Here is a 21,748-nt window from a genome sequence, read left to right on the forward strand (position 1 = left end):
CTAGAAAATTTATGTTAGAGACAGTTATAAACTAAACTGAAACTAGATTTGATTACTGTTAATTATTTGCATAGCAGAAAATGAAAATTTTGCAGAATCATGCATCTATAGTGTTACAGGGGAATTTTAGAAGTGGATTTTGTTTTAGAAGTAAATTTTAAAATACCAGCCAAGGATGAGCAAATACTTGAGCCTATCCACCCTTTAATAGTTCTTAATGAAGAAATCAGACATATAAATAGAATGAAGACATTAATAAGGCTATCTAAAAATTTAAGCAAACAAAAACTGGTGCATAATATAATAAATTAGAGCCATAGCTCCATGCAAGGAACTATGACAAAGAAAGAAAATGAGGAATATGAAAATAAAACTCATCAACGGTGCTGGTTTCATTTACACTAAGTGAACATCTCCTGGAAGTAGGAAGTTAACGTGTTTTGACCACAATGTGTTTGGTAGTGGGATTAGAAGGCAGCATGGTGCTGTAAAAAGAGTCTGCATTTGAATGAGGCCAGCAGGGTTTTAGGCCCAGTTCTATCACTAATTAGTTCCTAATCCTACACAGTTAATTTACTTTTGCAGAACAAAGGTGATCTTTAACACGTCTTCTTCTCAAAAGTGCTATCATGAATAATGATTTTTAAAATTTATTTCAACAATAGACTTTTGGAATAAATGTGGCCTATTTAAAATATTTATTTTTATAGTTGATATCCATAGTCAGCTTCTTGATTAATCAAAACATCCATGTTTGAATTTTAATACAAGCATACAAATAAGAAATAATAATATTAAGACATGCCCCCTTAATTGAGCTCACATATTGATTGTCTTGGCAACTAAACTCAATTGCAGAAGCTGTAAATCTGCTATGTTCAATTTATCTTCTTTTTATTATTTTATTATCCAGATAAAAGCAGGCTAATTTAAAAAAAAATAGTACTTTCTAGAAAGTCAATTCCTTCTCCTAGCCCAAATGTTTTCTGAGGTGTGAGAAATCAAGGAACATGAATAACAAAAAAACATGAATTGTGTCCCAGGACATGATAACTTGCTTTAATTTTCTGTCTCCAGATTTTGTCTTTATATTAACCATTATACACCAGCCAAAGGAAGGGAGTTAAAATATAGAAGAAAAAAGGTATTAAGGAGTCATACTATCAAACCAACTCTCTGTTTCTCTCCTTAATCATTTGTCCTTTTACCATCTTCCTGGTCCCTAAATTTGGTTATGGCAGAACTGGCCAGCAAAGGCTGTTTCTGTGTGCCAATGTGCCTTTGTATGCCATCTGCAGATATCATCTGCCAGGCACCTCACAAAATCATTTACAAGGGGAAAGAGCTAAATAGAAATTGCCATTGATAGCAAATATATTTGTTTTGAGTAATATCAGAATTATCTCCAATAGAGAGTCCTTAATACTGTAAGACTGTTTCAACCTTTTCTTATTAAAACACATATAAAATCAAAACTATATTTTGAAATCATCTAAGTGAATTTTTAAATATCTAGCTTTTTACACATACATTTATCTTGTTAGCACTACATAAATAAATGTATAATAGCACATTCAAGGCAATTCTTAGAAATTTCTGCCCAATTTGCCATTATCTACACAGTTTTTTATTCCCCATCTAGTTAACAGCTTTTGAGAAGCCCAGGTTCCCAATTTCTGAGCATGTTTAATCGACCACTATGGTTGTCATGCCAACCAACACAGAGAATTCTGAGCTTACATGCGGCATTTCAATACAGTGACCCAATTACTTTCTGTCAACAAATTCACCAGCAAAATAAAGGGGCTAACACATTAATGAGATTTCCTGAGACTGCACTGTAGAGATACTTGCAGTAAGATCACCACCAGTTTTTAAAATAACTAAAATGCTATTAAGTATCACAAGTATGATTCTTTTTATCCTCTGCCTTGGTTATTGTTATCTTTATGTTGTATTTTCTATTAAAAATGCCTGAAGTCAATATATTTTAGCTTCTCTTTCACTACAAAAGCAAATGCCACTGGGGTGTCCATGATATAAGGATACCATATTCTACAAACTGGAAGTCACTCTATCTCAACATGATTTTAATTTTATATTATACAATGAAAATTTATGAAGGCATAAGGAAAGTTGTATACCCTTTTGGTTATTGTTTTAAAATGTCTTCATTTGAAAACCAGAAACAACAAATGCCATGAATTAAAGGACTTTACAACATGATGAAATGATCTATTCATTGCATGAAAGATATTTTGTTCCTTCTTTTAGGGAGGAAGAAAAGAGAACATAGATGTTAGCACTAGGTTGAAACAAATATTTAAACTAATTCCTTAGACATATAATATACAAAATGTTTTAACTTCACCTGGGTATTTATTATATTTACAATTAAAGTTTGCTTTAATGGGGAGTGGTTGTGTGTATGAGAGACAGAGAGAAAAGAAATAAAGAATAAATACAATATGAATGTACCTATTTTCTGGCAAATCTTTTTCCTATGTCTTTTGGACTAGAGTTCCATTTTATTCACACTTTATAATCATGTTATGCATAGGCTCTATTAGGTAAAAGAAAATTGATTCTCAGATGAGTTTATTTAATAAATAAATCAGATGGCAGATGGGCTTTATTAAAACAAGTAGAGATAAATAAAATGTATAAAGAGAAAATATATTCTTGTTTTAGCAAGATGACAAGAATTTAATAATACTTTTATATTACTCTTGATAATATCAATTTTAAGAAATCCATCTAAAATTAATAGATGCATAGACATGGAATTCTAGCACCACTCCTTAGCATTGCAAATAGGAAAATTAAGGTCTCAGAGGTTAAGTGACTTGCCATATGCCACCCAGTCAACTGGCGGTAGTCACACAATTTGGAGTTTGCTTCATGATTTGACATTAATTTGTAGACTGATGGATGTATTGTTATAAAGTCCCTATATGTAAAGTAAGAGCAATTGATAAAAGGTTAAATTTGCCTATTTAAAATCGAACTCAGAAATTGATTGCAGTCACCTTCTTAATCCATATAACAGAGAAGAGATTCAATTTTCCCTTACTTAATAGATGGAGACTACTAACAAAATGATTATATCAAAATGAAAGCACTCATCTAAAACATACAGAAGCAATATTCATTACAAAATAGTGACATTCATATTTTACCCGTTTATTCATACACATACACGCACACACACATACTTTTCTGTAACAAGAGCAAACTAGTTTCCAAATATTTTATGGCTTTTATGCCTTCTGAAAATTGACATGTTGTCCTTCTACACTCCCAGAAATACTTCCATATATTAAAATCTTTATGGGGAGCCTATTTTTTAAATCAAATTGATGCTCTGACACCACAGCGTGTGGTCATATTTAGTTATTAATCATATAACCTGAGGAGTCTTCATAAGACCTAAGCAGTCATCAGTAAAATTAGCATTGAAATAAAATAATTTATAAAGCTGCAAATAAATGATTGTATTTGTTTATAGTATAACAGTTATTGACTCTGGTTTAAGTAATTTGATCTTATTATAAAAATATATTTCAATCTTTTTAATTTCCAACTCATATGTGCTAAAAAATTTTAAGCTCATATGTTCAATCCCTCTATTTACTGCTAGTAATATATAGTGTTTATTTCTTCTGGTTATGCATTGGATTGAAATTGCCATGCCAATAAATAGTTAAGTCAAAAGTGTAGAATGTGTTAAGCTCAGAGTGCGGGTTACACCATTTTTTTAAATTCTAAAGCTTTACACTGGATATTTGGTATCTATTCTTTCAAGTACGTTTAAAAAAAAAAAATAAGACTAGAAAAAATTAAATGAAGAACATAGCCAAAAAGAAGAGACAATCTTGTATGTTTTTGTACTGCTCTTGTGATACATTTATTTTAATGGACTTGGGAAACGCATGCTTTCTTGTAAAGATACTCTGTAAAATTGGGAATGGCATTACTTTTCAAAATAACAACTAAGTTTACTTAGAATACATCCACTGATAATTATAATTGATGAATATTAGTAAAATGTGAGATGTTAAATTTCAGTTTGTTTAATAAGTTTACATTTTAAAATACAATGTAAAACTCTTTATTTTGGAATTTAACTTATAATTCTTTGACATCTGATCAGAAAGTTTATTTGCCAATTTCGAAAGAAATATTGAAATTAAAGACAGAAGTACATATGGGATTCTCATGTTATTGTATTCACAGTGCCTTTTCTTTTACATATTTATATGAAGAAACCTTTCAAACATAAAGCAAATAATATAACACGCAATGATAAAGTTAACAATGTGGCCGACCATGGTGACACATGCCTTTAATCTTAGCACTTTAGGAGGCTGCAGCGGGCAGATCACCTAAGGTCAGGAGATTCAGACCAGCCTGGCCAACATGATGAAATCCCATTTCTACAAAAAATACAAAAATCAGACAGGCATGGTGGTCTGCGCTTGTGGTCCTAGGTTTTTCATTTAACATTATATCTTAAAAAGTTATCCATGTTAATACATTCTTTAACTAGTACAGATAAGTCTACTATTATGGACTATATTATGTATTTTGGTAGAACTCTTCCAGAAAATTAATAATAATTGCCCTTCTAAAAGATGTTCTATGGCTTCATACAATATGAATCCTCTTCCTCTGAGCTATCCAGGACCCTATTGGTGGTGATTGCCTGGATACCCACCGTCCCCATCTTACAGCAATTAAGAACATGTTGGAATAGTCTGTAAGAGATCCATGAATTCTATTTATTTGTTTATTTAGAGATGGTGTTTTGCTCTGTCCCTCAGGCTGGAGTGCAGTGGCGCCATCTTGGCTCACTTCAACCTCCGTTTCCTGGGTTCTCCTGCCTCAGCCTCCTGAGTAGCTGGGATTATAGGCGTGCACAACCACACCTGGCTAATTTTTGTATTTTTATTAGAGAAAGGGTTTCACTATGTTGGCCAGGCCCATCTCAAACTCCTGACCTCAGATGATTCGCCTGCCTCGGCCTCCCAAAGTGCTGGGATTACAAGTGTGAACCACCACTCCCGGCCAAGTTCCGCGAATTCTCAGACACTACTTATACTTTTTACTTGGATCATCTGAGGTCTTGACTTTCAGAAATGCATTTCCCATTGTTTATGATAGTAGGAGTTCTTTTCCTCTTTAAACTCTAGAAAGCTGCCAAAATTCTTCCCGATATTTAGAGGAAAAATATTTTAAAATACTTTTTTATGATGCTGTAAATTCTGATCCTCTTGGTTCACAAATATAATTTCATCCATTTATCCTAATTAGTCTTTTGCCTTTTAGTCTTTGTTCATTTCACTTTTTAACCTTTGTTAATTTATGTCATCTTAATTTGGATTCATTTAACTTTTTAACCTTTGTCAATTTATATCATCTTGATTTGGATGCATCTTTGGAAACCATTTTCCTTCTAGAGTAATACAGAGTATCTGGATCTACATTGACAGGCCTAAGAAGCAACTTCACCACTTCCTACTGAGTGACCTTGGAAAAATTATCAAAAATCTCTGGGTCGTAGGATCCTGATCCATAAGAGTAATAAAAGTATCTTGTTTGTATAGTTATTGTGAGGATTATGTAAATGAATAAACATAATGCACTTGAAACAGTGCTTAGCTAATGATGTTATCTTAATGAGTGTTGAATATTCGTATAATTTCTTTAGATTTACGTATGTGAGTCCCTAATAGAAACCATAATCAAATGTTTATCTTGTTCATAGCCCTTCTTTGGACCTTCTATAGTATAAATATTTTCCCTTCAAAGATATAGTGCAATTACACACAATAACTTAAACAAAGAATTGTTTATTCTCTCAGTATTTACTGTCAATCATTATACTTTTCTGTTCAGAACTTTGAATTCAAGATTAATATTGCTCAGAAGTTATTCTAAAAGGATAGCATAGAAAGAGAAAAAAATGAAGCTGAGAATTCAATGAGCTGTATGACATTATAGAAATGTACTGGAGCCTGGGGAATTGCATGACTTATGATGAATATGAAAGTCTGGAAAAAGCTTCCTGATGAGGTACTGGTTGAGGCATGGTCGGTAAGAAAGAAGATGGAAAGGAAATCACGATGGGCCTGTACACATCATGTGAGGGCATGCCAAGAGACTATTTCAATGCTGAATGATGACACTGGATAATAGGCCTAGAAACTTTGCTTTGGGCCATATTACAAATGGCTTGATATACCAAAATAAAGCCAATGGATTTATTTTTATATGTAGTATAAACAATGGAAGGCTTTGAGCAACAGAATCCATGAATATATTTTGTTTGAGAGACATTATTCTTAATTAAAGTGAATAGAGATTGGATGAAGAGAAGCATAATAAACACAACCTCAATAGCTTAAGGAAATAGTCAATTACATTACTGAGTACATGAAGATGAGAATCCGGAATTAGAAGACATTTCTGAAATGAAAGCATTTGATAACTCACTAAATATAGAGGAAAGTGTGAAAGGCATTAATAATGACCTGTAAACTTCTAGCTTGGAACACAGTGTACATAAATGACAGATGTGATGGAAGTCAAGAACAAAGGAGGTAGAGTTGATTCAGCAGTCAGTTGATAAATTCCATTTTGGACATATTGCAGCTGAGGTGCCTACGGTTATCTGAGGCAGACAGCCTCTTCGAGGGCACTCAATAATCCCTTCCTAGTAGCATTCATGTCTTTCTGAAATCTTCTCCACCTGAGTAAGGGCTGCACTTTTTGACTTGCTTCTAATGAATAGAATATGGCAGAAGCAATGAAATGTTGCTTCCAAGATTATACTATAAAAGCACTGTGGGGTGGACATGGTGACTCATGCCTGTAATCTCAACATTTTAGGAAGCCTAGGAAGGAGAACTGCTTGAGGCCAGGAGTTTGAGACCAGCCTGCACAACATACTGAGACCCTATCTCTACAAAAACTTTTAAAAAGTTAGCTGGGCATGGTGGGACACACCTGTGGTCCCAGCTGAGAGGAGGCTGAGGTGGGAGGATCACTTGAGCCCAGGAGTTTGAGGCTGCAGTGAATCACAATCACTACTTTACTCCAGCTTGAGTAACAGAGGAAGACCCTGTCTCAAAATAAAATGAAATATAACAAAATAAAATAAGTAAAAGTACTGTGGCTTCCAACTTACATGGAATCTCTCTCCCCATCTACCTTACATCCTCTGCTCTGGAGAAGCCAGGCACCATGGCATGAGGCAGCCCTGTGGAGAGGTTCATGTGGTACAGGACCAGGCCTGCCAACAAGTCATCACTTGAGTGAGCCACTAAGCAGATTCTTCCCCCGACCCCAACTGAACCTTCATATGAGACTACAGCTGAAACTACCAGCTTGATTGCAATCTTGTCACTTTCTAACAGGCCACCCTGTTTTTCTCAAACTATATCACTGATATTTTTTTAAATATCTATTTATTTATGTGTGGATGCTGTTTTAGTTGCTGTCTGTCCCCACCTCTTCTACATCAAAAGCTTTATAATGTAGTCTGACTTGGACAGTGACACTTACAAGAATGGCTAGCAACTAGTCATTCTAAATTAATTATCTACTTATTTATTAATAAGACATATTCGTGTTACATATAATCACAAACATTGCAAGTAAATGGCTTTCAGTACGTACAAGGAGGTGATATAACATAATGAATGAAGATAATAATATAATTAAAAGATGAATAAAAATCTACTTTGATAATCTCTAATTTACCAATCAGTGCATTCAATGGTTTCTAAATATCTCAATTATTCCAACATATAGACAGTTTTCTTCCTATTTGATGGATGAGAAAATTAAGTCTCTTGATCAGAAGTTAAGTCAACTGCCTGAAAACACAACCAGTATATAACAGAGTTAGAACGTGAATTTAGGTTTGAATGGTTCTGTTTATTTATTCTACCTTCCCTCTGGTACTTTAGTGTTTTTCATTATAAATATGCAAAAGCTAAAATACAAACCAATCACCCTATTTGATTGCATTCACAATACTTTTATGTTGTTTTACCACATATGGATTATAATTTAGGAGTGATATTTACATCTGGGAATTCTGGAAGAAGTTGTGAAGTTTAATTCCTATGGGAACTCATGATATATTCATTAGTTCAAAAACAAAGAAGCAAACAGCATGCACCAATGAAGGAGCTTGAAGACTACCTTCCTCTCAGTGATACCCCTAGGAACAAAACCTCACAATTTTTTTCCTGTCTAAACATGCTTTGAAAGTTGTTCTGACTCAAAACAGTATTTTCAAACATTTCTCATTTTTGGTGTGTGTTAATCCTATGTCATTCTTTGTTGTTTTTAGTAAGTACTCAATTCTCTCAGATTACTAAAGATTCTCTTCTCTAAAAAAAAATACTGGTAAATTTAATATCATATTCCATACCAATGTACAAAAAGCTGCTAGTCATTTTATTTCTTCTAGATAACTAACACATGTAAAATTGAACCAAATAATGCCAGAAAGCAAATACCTGATTCTACTGCACATGGTAACAGCTGGGGTCCTGATAGTTACAGTTCTCACTTTCTTTTTATTCATTTTATTTGTAGATAAAAGATGTTCTATGATCTTATTCAGTCACAATATTGATAACCAACTATTTTAACTCTATTCAGAGGTAGAGTTCATTGGTCCTTTCATAATCTTGGTCATAAAATTTATTTATTAATGATGTTTGGGTAGGTAGCTGTTGGGATTGACAATAGTATTAATACCAGCAGCAATGTGTGATGTGATATCAATGTTTATATCCTGCCCTCAAATAATTGAGCTCCCATATATATGGAATACATGGTAACTGTTTTATTGTTACATGCATTAGCATTTTCAATAACTATAGGCTATCTCAATCAATTTCCCCCATCATTCCATGATTGCAGTTTTCTTCTATGCCTATTGAATAATCCAGATTAAAGACTATATATCATTTAACTCCCCGCCTCAAGTGATCGGCCCACGACAGCCTCCCAGTCATTTCACAATACTTTTTGAAGTAGTCAAGGGCTTGTGTACATGATTGTAGACTTCGAAATTCTTTTCATTTTCAAAGGCAAAATTATAGAGGTGTTGTCCAGAACACCCTTAAAGTTCTCATTTGAAATGATTGCAATCTCTGAGTATAATTTCCTCTCAAATTTGGGGAATTCAAATCCATAATATCTTTGTCTTGGTATATAAATTATGAATCACACAATTGGGAAAGCTACCAGAGTTTTTAACCAATAATCTACAAAACTAGCAATTCTCTAAGTGTGGTTCCAGGATCCACAAATATAGCATTAGCTGAGAAAATACAAGAAATTCAGACTCCTGGGCCCCACTCCATACTCACTGAATCAGAAACTTGAGTTGGGGAAATGAAGTGCCATAATCATCAACAAATAGGTGATGCCAAAGCAAACTAATATTGAAGAGCTACTCAGAATACAGTACTTTAAGTTACTTGTGTAACTTAAAAAGACAAACCTCAAGTCACAAACATAACACATTCATTGCAACGTAAATAATCACTCTTCTAAGTTATTCATTTATAACAATCTAAGGCATAATCACCTCACCTTTCACAAAGGTTGCTGTTATGTCATTTAATAATTTTTAATGAAACTGAGTTATTTAAACTTGACATTAAGATTACCATGTACCCAAATTATTCGAAAAGCACTCAATTCACCTATTTAAGACTAAGAAAACTCTGTTTATGACACTTACAATCCAGTTATTCAAGACAAATAACCATTTCCTTCACATAATTGCCTCATTTGAAGAGCAAAACTGAAAAGCTAGGTTACAGAATGAGGAAAACTTGAAACACTTAACTTAGATTTAACAATGAGCAATATGGTCAATTTATGTCATATTTCTTGTGTATTTACCAGAATCACTTTATCAAAAATATACATACAAACTTTGTACTAACTTTCTAATTATTATATTTCTTGGTGGGGGAAGGAGAGGCAACTTAACTCTTTTACTGACAATCACAGACAGGTAAGTTTTGAATGTTACACTTTTCTCAAATATGTCCTTTCTGTTAGTTTCTTAATCCTGAGTCGATTCTTTTTCAGAACAAATGTAACCCACAATTGGAATGTAAAGACATATATTTCTTAGTGTCCCATTTTCTCCTTAGAATACATTGGATTTCCTCGGGAAAGCAATTTTGCCAAGGGAAATATAAAATGCATTTTTTTATATTGCACCAAAAGAGGTATTCAGTTTTTGTCTGGCATGTCCTCTGCTGTATTGCACATGAAAGTGAAACGAAAGCAATTGGAAATCCTTGCCAGAGGCTAGTTATGAGCAATGAGTTCAAAGATTTCAGTGGCCTGATATATAGTGCTTAAAATATATGAGTCTACCGTCTCCTTTCCTTTTTTCCTTTTGCCATTTTGCAAAATGGGAAACAACACTGTTCTTTCCCAACGTGGCTTTAAATAGCTCTTCCAATCTTGTTTTCCTGCCCCAGGATGTCTTAGGCAGCACTCACAATCTCCCTTTGCTCATCTGTCTTAGGGAGCTCCAGTCAGCTCCCTTTCCTAGAGTATCACTGGCATCAACCCTTTTCTATAATATAAATCATTTCTTTTTTGGCCAAAAAATACACGCAGTTCTTTAATTTTTGACTCTGGGCCACTCATTTTGACTTACTGTGGGGCAATAGCATTCAATGACCTCTTCCAAAACAACAGACACTGAGCTCATAGTCTTTAACATTCCCCTCTTACACTAAGAACTGCTTCAATCTAAGTATCTAGGAATCTAAGAGTCAATTGAAGAACAGTTTTGCAAACTCAACTTATAAGAATAGTGACTGAACTTGTGCAAGAAAGTAAAAGCATATGAGGCACAGAAGTAATATTACTATTTTTATATACAAAAGTAAAAAATGGAAATATTGGAGTTAAGAAGACTGAGGTATAACAGACACTTCCAAATGACTGCATTTGTCACCCTAAAAGCAGCAAATGTTTTCAAAAACAAACAGAACACCCTTGAGCAAGAGACTTAATATTAAACCCTATTGATAAGGATACAATTCAAATATTTTTTGAGGTTTAGCTCTTTTTTTCATTCAACTTCTATGGACCCTGAAATAGGATTTTTTATACTAAATTTTAAAGATGTTTCAAAATTTTAATTTCAAAAAAAAAGATCCTGAGAGTACAATATTTTTTATAAGTATATGGATTCCAAAGTGGTTAGGAAGTCAATAAATAATTCCAATAACTGTATAATCTGTGGTTGAGGGCTGAATACTGTGGTTGAGGGCTAAACTGAAGAGTAATCTTATTTGAGAATGTACAAAATAAAAATAAATAGTTAAAAAGAATACACAAAATATAACAAAAACAAAATTATATAACATATACACAAATCTAGGTGGAGATATAGATTGCTTTCCTTAATCAATGTATGCTAACCCTGTGTATATAAGTCCATTTTAGATAATATCAGTATCATTTTAATTTCACTGAATGCAAATTATCCAAGTCAGAGAAAAGACCCTCCAACCTCTAGGCCAAATCTTGTCTAAAACATTTTAATCTGTCCTATAGTAAGATCGGGTGCATCAAATTCTCTCACATCAATCCCCACTTGTTTCCATACCCACACTTAATAAATAATAGCTAAAATTATATATCTACATAAAATAAAGTGCATTCCATCGTCCTTCAGTTCTATACTGTGTTATTGTCCACTCTGAGGCCTAAACCATGGCTTCATCATATTTCTAAAACACAGATCATAAAACCCATTCAATGAAGGCTTCTGTTTCTTGCAAAATAAAACTTCAAAATCACCAGAGAGGTAATAATGGTCAGGTTAATGCCTGGGTTACATTCAATATTGAAATGGTATATAACTCATTTTCCCTCAAGGACCACAAAACAGCCTTGTAAACTCATCCTAGAGGATCTGAAAGAGAACCCCCTCATAACAGAAAGGCATTCCCAGCTTGCGGGCTCTGAGACTCCATTGAGTCATGCCACATGTATGGAAAATGATTTTTGGAGTGTTATTCTATCCAAGGAAAAACAAAACACCTTTTCCCCTTTCTAGATTAAAGGACATTCTGTCTACATTAAGACAAACAGGGTTAGTCTTAAACACTTGTTAATCTTAGCACTATGTTTAACAAGCCTCCCAAGTATTGAACTCAAGAAACCTAAGAAATGAGATCAATGTTAGCTTTTTCATGAAATTTAAATGTGTCAGACAATAAAGTCTTCAAATAGTTTGCCATCTTTTGCTAACAGGGAAAACTAAGCAGTGAATTAATGACCTCCCAAGGATTTTGGAGAATGCCGGGTAAGTTTACTACACTCCACATAAGTATAATATGCAGATCCTAATTATTTCATATCATATATTTCTGTTTCATACATTGAAATCAGGATCATGTTAAAAATTTTTATAAATGTAGCACACTAATATTATAGGTATATTGAATAGCCGTTTTGTAGATAAAAAGTGTTTAATATTGGTAATTTGACATGGTTCAAACTAATACATCTATAATACAGACAAATAGGTAACAAACCACTCAGTAGACTTTAAAAAAATAAATCTATTAATACCTAAAGGCTGAAGCAAAATACATTTGTCAGTTAATAGGAGAGAATTTTCCAGGAATCTCATAGAGATGGAATGAAGTGACCAGTGGATATGATACATTTTTAAAAAATTGAGCGTGTTAGATAAATAAATACACTATGTTTTTTAATACTTTACAGACTCTGGAATGCCTGGAGGGACACAAGCATGGGTAATACAGTTGCCTGAAAAGACCTCATCATCATTAGGTTATAGTGATGTTGCTTTTGCATCATTGCAGAATTTAAAAGAAAATAGAGTACCAGAGTTAAGTCCAAATGTTGCAGTGATGATATACCTGTAAGTATGACACAAAGTTTCCTTCCAATTTAGCAGAAACAATGGGCAAAGAAATTTTGATATTTATGTAAAATTAGTGGTCACTCTTGATACACAGATGATATGAAAGAACACATATATCATAAATCAGTAGCTCCTTTTAGACCTTTGGTAAGTATACTACACTCCACATAAGTATAATATGCAGATCCCAATCATTTGGGAGGGGGCTCAAAGTTGCTAAAAGGTATTGTAGAGATCAATCATGGAAATACATGCTTGTCATCTCTTTGTGAATTAAATTTTCATGTAGTGTTGCAAAAAAAAAATTACTATGTAAAAATAACACCTAAATAAATAAGCTTATCTTTCTTCAAGATTATACTTTTCAGCCTGGCTATACAACTGACCTATAAAACAAGAAGTTATTTCAGTTGTTTAATAAGAATTCATTCTCAGTTCCACCAAATAATGGTATCACAAATTCATCTCAAAACACAAACTAGTGATTAATACATCAAAAAAATTAGTATACCAAAATTGTAGGGAGAATATGATGAACATTGAAAGGTTAGAAAGAAATACTCTTCAAATACCATTGACTAGAGCTTAAATGATCTGTTTTCAGATTCTGTTGTGACCACATCTAAAATATAAGCCAATTGGATAAGACTATATACTGATAAAGATACAAAAATTAAAATAAAGCTTAAAAGAAGGCAAAAGAAAATTGATTACTCATTGCATGCTATTTTTTAAATTCATTACCTTAAAAATTACTAAACATGTTCTATAAAAGGTCTTAATCTTATTAAACTGTCCTCAAGGATTTCAAACTGTTATTTCTTGCATAATTTTGTTTTCTTTGATCAATTCTTATGAATGAACACAGTAAGCCTAGTGTCAGCAAATTTGTAAACTACTTCGTTAAATTTTAACAGCATATTATAAAATATTATAAGACATAGTTTTCCAAGTTTCAGTAACCATTTGCTGAACCTGACAGTTCAATATATTTGACTTCATTGCTAGAATCAGAATGCTAAAAATATGTGTGGGCTCTTTAATAATAAAAAAAGAAAATCTATTCATTTTCAAGAAGGCTGCTGCCAAACTGCTGAATATATTTCAGGTCAAAGAAGAAAAGAATTATTTCTAATTCAAATCTAGTGGCATAAAATGGAGCCCTTGCTAAATTCTCCCAAGCCAGGTTTAGCTGCTCTGTTAGATCTGTCTCTATTTAGGGGAAAAAACTGTGTTTTATTCTGTCTTTAGACTGTACAGTTGAATGCTTCTTCCTCTTTATCCTCTTCTTTTTCTTCCCCTCCCCCTCTTCCTTCTCTTTCTCCTCCTGCTCTCCTTTCGTCACCACCACCACCATCATCATCATCATCATCATCATCATCATCATGATGCCATGAATGAGTCTGTTTTCAGGGCAGTTTGCAGGTTGGGTTCATGAACAAATGACAAAATCTTTACCTTTCAGGGATTTGTACTTTGAGAAGGGAGCTACGGCATGACATACACATAAAAAAGTAAACAGTAAGAGATGCCGTATATTAAATTAAAACATTTAAGAAATAATTGTTACAACAATTCAAAAAACTTATTAGTCCTTTCATTCCAGCTCTCTGACTCAAGGAAAACTGCTTGGTCAGTTTTTCAGATGGGCACAGTGTGTTTTGATGAGAGGAAAGGAAATGTGGAGAAGGAATCTCTGCATTTACTCAACTCCTACTACGTTCCAGGAATTATAATAGACGCTTTTACCAAGTCATTATTACGTCTAACTCACATTAAATGGACCTAAACCCCCCAAAAATTAATTCTCAAAATGGAGATTTTGAAAAAAATACAGTTGAATAATACAGATGAAGTTAGAGAGAAAATGAAGGTGGAATAAAGGAGCCAGGACTTTAACAAAAGTCATCTGATTGGGAAACCAAAAGTCAATCGGCCACTCATTAGGATGGTCAACTGAAAACTGCTGGCACTTACACATGCTGAAAATTCATGGAGACAATCTGAATGCGTGGTTTCTGAATTCTAGATCTTATGACTTAATGACAACTTTTCCTGTGAACAAGTTGAGCAGAGATTTCAAATGTTTTAAGCTCAAGTATTTTGACTAGTATTCAGAGCATTCTTTTCACAGTAAAAGGGTTTTTTTTTTTTTTTAACTTGATGAAAAACTAAAATCAAGTTTTTGAGACAATAAACCACTGAATGAATCTGGCTTTGGTAATACAAGGGTACTTTTAAAGATAGAGATTCTCAAAGCCTATGGTTGGTTTTAAATGGACAAACCACATTTAGTGTCATATCTAAGAGTTCCATTGCTCAAACAATGCTCAATCCTTATTTTAATAATGAATTCTATTGTTGAATATTGAAATTTTGAAAGGTATTTGAAGAAAAATAAATATAATTCTTTACTGCCACTCAAATGTAGAGTCTATGGTTACAAAAATTTGAATTTAAATGCCCTTATTATAGGAAAAATAAATTTTTGACTAGAAAAATGGAGAAATCATTTGGCTCATTCTCCCTTCTGACCACCCCATAATCTTTCTTGGAACTGAAGTGGAAGACTATCTCATTTTGTTACATGACAATTTTTTTTTCTCTGGATGTTTGTGTGAGGTTTTCTCTTAATTTCCTGTAGAGTTTGAACCCAATGGCCATTGACTATTTAGTGTGACCATAAAGTCAAAGAAGGTTTGATATTTATTAAAAAACTGTAATCAATATTTATTAACTAATGTTAAGATATATTGACATTAGACACTGCAAATGAAATGCTTAGAACAGTGCCTGGATTATTAAATATTAGCTATTATTACTAATATTTTCCTTGAAAAATAAATCTTGCTAGTAAAAGTGCTTAATTATGTTTCTGATGTTCAATAACTAAACTGAACTGAAAAAATGGTATGGTACAGACTGTTCAAAATGAAAGTGGGTATCCGCCAACACAAGAAATGTGTAGCAGAATCTCAAAAATTGTTTTTCAAAAAAAAAAAGCTGTCAAGTTTTGGGGGGAAGCAAATTTGGGTATGTATTATTTCTTTATTTGAATTAGTTACTAAACTTTATAGCATAAAATAACAATCAGGGAATAAATACAGGTGTAAAGTTTTTCTCCCATATTTTGCTTTTGTTAAGAAAGAATAGGTAATTCACCATTCAAATAACCTTTCTCATGGGGAATATTAATTGCAACCATAAAAATGTAGAAAATAGTTTCCCAGACATTGGAAGTTCTATTATAAATCATTGAAAAATGCTAATTAGCAAAATGCTTTAATTGCCTCACTTTTACTTGATAAGTAAGAAAAAGCACGGCCACCCCCTTATAGGAGGCAATATGAACAATCTCTTATGTTTCTAGCATCATTCTCAGGGATAGTCCATCCAATTCCTCTCTTTGATGGAGGTAAGTATACTAAAACTCATCATTTTTCATATGATAAAAATTTAAGTCCGAAAACATTAAGCAGTTTAAACAATGTGAGAAAGTGTCTTTCCTTCTTTTGGAAATGAATCTGGATATATACAGCAGTTAATGTTCTAACATGTTGACATCTCTTAATAGACATCATTTAAAAGCCAACAGTCATTCTTCCTTTTTTCTCTGACTTCAGATTTCCCCATATTATAACTTAATTCCCTAGTGAACTCTATAAACAGACTCCAGTAAGGAACCGACTCTCATCTTTGACCAAAATTATATTTCCCACTCACAATTTGAAAAAAAAAAAAATCAGTTATCTTCTGTTTTTCTTTCTTTGTATTGTTCACAGTAGAAAGAAGGAAGTTACTATTAAAGAATATCCAAGACAATGGTCACAACTTGAAAGCACATGGAAAATCATGAATTATTTTTATAATGTCAGCTAATCCACAGCTGTGCCACCTGTTAGTATGGATGCTATCCAAAAGGATTTTTGAAAGTAAGCCAGGCAGTCTGCCTTCGATGTATGAAAAAGAAAACTGTCAAACATTTCCAATGGTGGGGGAGGGGTTTTTGCTTGGGGGAAAATGGAGTTCACAATGGACAAACTAGGAGTTATCTCCTGTATCCTATGAATCCCTCATGAGTCATTGTCTTCTGATGAATTAGGGAATAATTAATTTCTAAAAACCATGTCTTAGAAGTCATCACTCCAAGAATACTATCAATATCTATCTATCTATCTATCTATCTATCTATCTATCTATCACGCTGTACTTCTCATTTAGTCTCTTTAAATATTTAAACTTTAATATAAGGAATTAATGAAGTAACTATATCAAGCACTTTCATTTGAAAAGGTGAACTCACTCGTTTTAATGATATTGTGAAAAATCTATTCATATTCTTCATCCTAACAAGATGTTAGAAATGTATTATTAATATTTTGGATCTTTGAGATAAACAGTACCACAGACACTAAAGGAAACCATAATTAGCAACTGATCCAATGAAAATATAAAATGACAAAATTCTAAAATGTTATATCTAAACCACAGCAGACATAACCACAACAATGCAGAAGTTCTGGGAATATCTATTCAACTTTATTAAAAATATAACTAATTTTCCCTACTGACAGATGTTATAGAACTACATTTGAAAACACCAAGGTATAAAAGTAATTTCTTATACCCAGGAGGACACTTCAGGTTAAGCACAATGCTAGTAAAAGCACAGCTGTCAAATCTTAGGACAGATTTTTTTCTCCATGCTTTATAAAATCTGATTCTCTACGTATCTTCCAGCCTTGTTATCCAAATGCAGAAACGGCAGCTGAAGAGATGATTTGTGACAGTGTTTGCTGAGATGAAGTCTGTCCACTAGATGGATGAAACCAGTTCCCTTTTCATAGGTCTGTAAGTAGCCAACAGCTAAGAAACAAATTATTAATTCTTACACTTAAATGACTGCTTAAAGGTTTTTGATGTTGTTTTTGTTATTTTCTTAGCCACTAGTCTACAGACTTCAGTGACATATTAAGGATTATAAATCTATTAATAAACCACATACATTCTGTCCTTTAATTTCTTTGCAATAGTTCCCCAAACATTATACTACCAATACTTACTGGTAGGCAATGATTTAGGGATGAACTTATTTAAATTGTAAAAAACAAAAGATCAGTGAGGGGAAAAAATCAAAATCATGAAGGTTATACTAAAGAGTGGTGTCAAAGTTGAAATTTAATACATTAAATATACAGTTGATTCAGCTTCCACTCACCAGGTTAAACTCAGGGAAAATTTCTTAGCACTAAGCCTCTTTATGTAAGACTCCTAAAAGGATCTGAAGATTTGTTTTATTTAGAGGTCTTTTGATTGCAAAGAATAGAGATTCACCCAGGGTAGCTGAAAGACGGGGCAGCATAGGCATTATAAAAATTTGCCATGGGATAAAGAGATCCTCAGAGCATACTGAGAATCGTTTTTTTCCCAGTTCTCAAGAAAGAAGGCCAATTGAACCAATTCATCATTTTGGATTCAATTCATGACTTACAAGTCATAGATTGCTAGCGCACTCAGGGATTGGCTGCCCTTGAAAACATGTTCATATCTGGCAAAGGAAAAGCAGCCAGAGTTGGTGGTAAGGAACACAACCATAAATTACAGATCATAGCTGAGGAGTGCAATGGAAGCATGTGGGGGAGGCAGTGCTTCGAAGGAGTGTGGCTGCCAGGCAGGCACCTGTGGACATCTAGTGTAGAGAGTGGGGTTAAAAGTTCAGAACCTGGACTCATTCTGATTGTATCGAACCCAGCTCTACTATTTACTGCTATGCTAGTCAGTTAACCAATTTGATATATATTTTCCTCAACATTAGTACCACTTAAGGTTATTGTGAAGAGCCAATGAGTTCATTTAGGTAAAGCCCTTAGGCCAGTGTCTGGCACTGAAATCACTGGGCAATATAGGTTGGTCAATATTTCCTAGTCTCCTAAAGCCAAAACTGCCTATTTTTTTTTCATTGATTATAGTGGTGTCTCTTCTTCAGAGATGATGTCTGCTTAAGGAAAGGTTAGGTTTCAAGATAAAAATAATCTTACACACAAAAAAATGTCTGAAGAGACTTTTAGTCAGCATATAAGCTGTACTGTATATTAAATATACTATATATTAAGTACAATATACAGTATATCCTTTTGTGCATAGACTCCTTTATAGTAATACATGTTATAAATGTATAAAGTATATGATGAAGAGTTCTCTTGTCAACAATAATTGTACAGTATTTTGAATAGTGAGATAGGCGGACATGAACATTGATATGAAAAATAAAGAAAATAAACCTGTACACTCTCCTTTCATTTATGTATTCTTATTGGTTTTAATAAGCTAAAGATATGCTGAAATGACAAATAGGTTAGTGCTATGGAGCTCAGGATGAACAATGACCGTTGAACTTTGGCTGTATATTGTGACCCAATCCCTGACAGTCACCAAGGATTGATTCCACTGAGGCGATGGTAGGCGGGGTTTTGGTGTTGGGAAAGTCGGTGGTTGACATTGACAGCACAGACTCATATAAGCTGCTGGTTTATTACACTAGAAAAACATGGTGAGTGATGCTGTGGCTGTTATCTTTTGTGCTGATCAAAACTTTCTGGTATACTCCATGTAATTTTGAGGCCTGTTTCATAAAATGTTCATGTTCAGAAATTAAATCCATCATGGTTTTGGCTGTTTGGAACAGTTCAGTCAAATTATGAAAATGGAGAAATCATTTGGCTCATTCTCCCTTCTGACCACCTCATAATCTTTCTTGGAACTGAAGTGGAAGACTATCTCATTTTGTTACATGACAATTCTTTCTTCTCTGGATGTTTGTGTGAGGTTTTCTCTTAGTTTCCTGTAGAGTTTGAACCCAATGGCCATTGACTAAATTGTGTGACCATAAAGTCAAAGAACGTTTGATATTTATTAAAAAACTGTAATCAATATTTATTAACTAATGTCAAGATATATTGACATTAGACACTGCAAATGAAATGCTTAGAACAGTGCCTAGATTATTAAATATTAGCTATTATTACTAATATTTTCCTTGAAAAATAAATCTTGCTAGTAAAAGTGCTTAATTATGTTTCTGATGTTCAATAACTAAACTGAACTGAAAAAATGGTATGGTATACTGTTCAAAATGAAAGTGGATATCCACCAACACAAGAAATGTGTAGCAGAATCTCAAAAATTGTTTTTCAAAAAAAAAAAGCTGTCAATTTATGAACTGCTGGCTCTTTCTGTCCATTGTTGTTTTCTTTTTATCTCCATACAGTTTTGTTGCTCCCTTTACTCATTGATTCATCAGCCTTCCTCTGTAAACCCCTCCTAATTCAGCAAGGCCTTCATTAGGGCTGTCCACAAAGAGATGGTCACCCACTTGTCTGGCAACCTGAATGTGTATTCACCAATTCACTCCTAATTAGAAACCCATAAATCATTTACATATTTTCCCTTAAGATTTGGCAAAATGTTCTACAAACAGTTGCATGGCTAGAAGTCATAAATGCGTACCTGTTAAATCTTCATCCAAATATCTTTATTCACTTTGCTCAACCACTCTGCAGTAATTGGGGTCCTTGTTGCCATGATTTTGTGACTAAGGTTCTTGATTTTGATGACAGATGATGCTAGGTTTAGGACGGCCATACTAAAGACCAAATTCAAAACATTCTTTTCTTTTTTCCTTTTTTTTTTTCTTCAGTACTAGAATACCATTTTGGCTGTTCAGTTTTGGCTGAACACAAGATGAAGTAAGTGGCTTTCATTTAGAGGCCACGTTTTACCAAAAACTATATGTTTCTTAAAATACTAGACTCCCCTCAGCATAATGAGACACTCACCTTTGGGGAGGGTGGCAGAAATTGATGGACCAACAGATTAATGATTCCCATTTCAGTTTCACATCAAGCGTGGGCTCATTGAACAGAATGGCTGGTGGGTGAAGTCACCCATACTTTTAAATTATCCTCCCTCTCTGGCTGAACACATATACTTAAATTAGGATAACAGTTAAGGGACTATTCTCAATTGCCTTTTAAAGCTTGAGGGGGGAGTGGGCTCTCACTATGAAGAAAAATATATTTCTTATGGATGATCTCTTTAAGTGCTTGAGCATCAAGTATCTCTATTTTCAAACATATGAAATTACAATTAATTAATGAAACCACTCAGTTTTACATTCTAGTTGAATTTGCAAGGTAATATGAGTAAACACTGATGTGAATTTTAAGTCTTGGTGACATGTGACAGGAAAGACAAGGTCTAAATTTTAAGAAAAGACGGAAAAGCCACTTACTTCTTGCAAATGGAAGAAAACTCTGTGATATCTGAATTATTGTTTAAGAAAATCCTATGCAGTTTAAGAAAAACAGGATAAGAACACAAAATGCTGCTTTTCTTGAGACAGATCATTAAGTTTCTCCACCTAAACTCTTGAAAAATCTCTAACGATTTTATCTGCTTGTCAAATTGCTCCTCCAGTAATTTCACAGTTACAACCCACGCACATATCGACAGAGCATTTCGATTCAAATGTAACTTTCTAACAACCACCTTATATAGAAAAGGTGTCATAGGCGTAGTTGAGAGGAACAGAACATCAAGAGTGAAGAAAATTAAATCTTCTTTTTCTCAATTAAGAAAAAAATCTAAACTATAAATATTGTATTCACATACATTTACAAACTGATAGACCACTAAACATTTTTCTGATTTAAAATTGCTTTCCAACACTGTTTCTGGTGCATATATTAACGATGAAAAACCCACTGTGACAGAAATCTTTCCTCACAGCAT

General features: G+C 33.4%; 1 protein-coding gene across 4 annotated transcripts in view; it reads right to left on the bottom strand.

Moving 5' to 3' along the window:
- Positions 1–21,748, bottom strand: part of GPM6A (glycoprotein M6A) — a 366,415-nt gene that overhangs the window by 154,820 nt on the left and 189,847 nt on the right. The gene's annotated exons all lie outside the window — the stretch shown is intronic.

This window comes from Chlorocebus sabaeus, chromosome 7, assembly GCF_047675955.1.
Source record: "Chlorocebus sabaeus isolate Y175 chromosome 7, mChlSab1.0.hap1, whole genome shotgun sequence".
In the NCBI taxonomy this organism is placed as follows: Eukaryota; Metazoa; Chordata; class Mammalia; order Primates; family Cercopithecidae; genus Chlorocebus; species Chlorocebus sabaeus.